The sequence below is a fragment of the Adiantum capillus-veneris genome, chromosome 16 (assembly GCF_014529385.1).
Source record: "Adiantum capillus-veneris isolate H3 chromosome 16, ASM1452938v2, whole genome shotgun sequence".
Classification (NCBI taxonomy): Eukaryota; Viridiplantae; Streptophyta; class Polypodiopsida; order Polypodiales; family Pteridaceae; genus Adiantum; species Adiantum capillus-veneris.
The window spans coordinates 88353859-88356083 of NC_140946.1; the positions used below are offsets into that span (position 1 = coordinate 88353859).

The window sequence follows — 2225 nt, forward strand, 5'->3', positions numbered from 1 at the left end:
CGTAGCCAGACTATAGTCATGCATCCAATTGATTTATATTGTGCAAGGCCCCTTCATTTTGAAAAGATGACATTCTATGACTACCACAGAAGATACAAAATTCTAAAGTCACACGAACATACTCCTGTACTGAGTTTCCGTGATGCGTACAACAACAGCATCATAGAGAAACAACGCCTCGTCAGATTTACAGAGTACGATCGGGGCCAATAGAGGGATTCTTCTTTAATGTCTTGTTGCAAAAACTTCCCTTTAGGAACGAGATGGAACTTCTATCACCAACCAACACACTCTCTTCTTACTTCTTGGAGTGCAAAATCCGTCGGATCATTCTTCATGATAAAGACTTGGAGATGTACATAAATGAACACACCCAACGCAATATGCTCGTCTTTGAAAATACAGGACACACTTTAAACCTCATAAAACAAAAGTTCATCCTCAATCGTGAAGATCCACTCACTTGTACAGTGAATGACACAGTTCAACTAGGAGTATCTCAAAGTCGTACTACAATGCTGAAGCTACTGCAAGAGTTCACTGAGACCAACAATACAGCTCTGACCTCTCAACAGCAAGAAATCTTCGATCGTATATCAGGCCTGAGTAATGGCCTCCATGTCATTACAGGCGTTCCAGGATGTGGAAAAACATTCCTCATAAAAAAATTCACCTCAAGCTTCATAAAAAATAATAAGACCGTTATCGTGACTGCATCAACTGGAGCAGCGGCCGCTCGCCTTAGCAACCTTGCAACTACAGTCCACTATCAATTCAGAATCCCTTGTTCTAAGCAACATTTCCCACAAGCAATCCATCCAATAGATGAAAGATTTGTCGCTATACATGGTGCCAACGTCATTATCATAGACGAGATATCAATGCTAACGAGTACAATCTTCAATATGGTCGTTCGCCAGATAGTTAACATCACCAACGGAACACTTCTTGACCCATTCAGTCAGAAGCTCATATTGCTTTTTGGGGATTTGGCGCAACTTCCTCCAGTCTGCCATCACCAGGAGCCATTATGCCATGTTTGCAGTATACAAAACTCAGCTTACATCGCTACAGCCACTACCCACAACATGACCTTCTCATTTCGCCATGCTGCAGACCCCACTTATTTCCAATTCTTGGATATGATCCGTGTCAAGCAACCAACAGAACAACAAATAGCAGAAACGTTGTCACAGTGTGTAATTAATGAAACTGAACTCCTGCGAGTAATCGATGACGCTACTACACTGATATGTACTCATAGAGAAGACGTGTATAAGTACAACAACTTGATTCTGCAAAAGTCTTTCTCGGCATCTGATATTGTTGCCATTCCACTGAAAACCAATGCTCTTGACGAACCATTGCTGCAAGAATGGCTCCAAGACAAGGCATTCCATGAGATGGACAATATTGCAATTGGGGCTAGATGTATGATTACAGAAAACATTAACTTGGCTATGGGTGCTGCGAATGGATCCACTTGTCGTATACTTTCCTATTCATACGATAGTACCGGTCAAATTGCTGCTATAGAAGTAATGCTACTTTCCACTGATACCACCATGACAATACGAAGGACTAAACATGCTACAGCAATCAATTGCAAATGGTTCCACAAAATCACATTCCCTTTGTCACTCGCGTATGCAATCACTGGACACAAATCTCAAGGAGCTACGATATCAAAGAAAGCCATCCTCATTATATAACAAGCTTTCGCCCCAGGATTGGCATACGTCATGTTCTCTCGAGTGACAGAAAGACGCCATCTCAAAATATTGAACATCCCAACCCCAAGGATGTTCTGGCCGGCCAATAGAACAATCCCCCAATGGTTAGACATTTCCTCGCTTATTTTTAGACATTTACTCGCTTTTTTTCACAAACAAGTCCTCTAGCTCTTTCGGTCTTTCATCTCGTAAGGTGCATGGCCGACACAATCAATTATGTGACGACAGTTTTCTTTGCAGATTTTCTTCATAGCAAGTAACAACCTCCAGCATCTCCTCAATGACATCGATCAGGTAACCATTCCTCAAATTAATCTATTTTGTAGCTACATTTTATGCCATTCAATATGTACAAAACTCAACCATCATATTTCTCTTTCTCTGTCATTCAGATATTCGATAAATTCATCAACATTGCAGCTACCTCAAAACCAAAAAACAATTATTCTACATACCCATAAATGCGCCTAGCAAATATGGCTGGCGAGGCTC

General features: G+C 41.1%; 1 pseudogene; it reads left to right on the forward strand.

The window, feature by feature from the left end:
- The first annotated feature begins 515 nt into the window (after positions 1-515).
- On the forward strand, positions 516-1536 carry LOC147439407 (uncharacterized; annotated as a pseudogene).
- Positions 1537-2225: the final 689 nt, after the last annotated feature.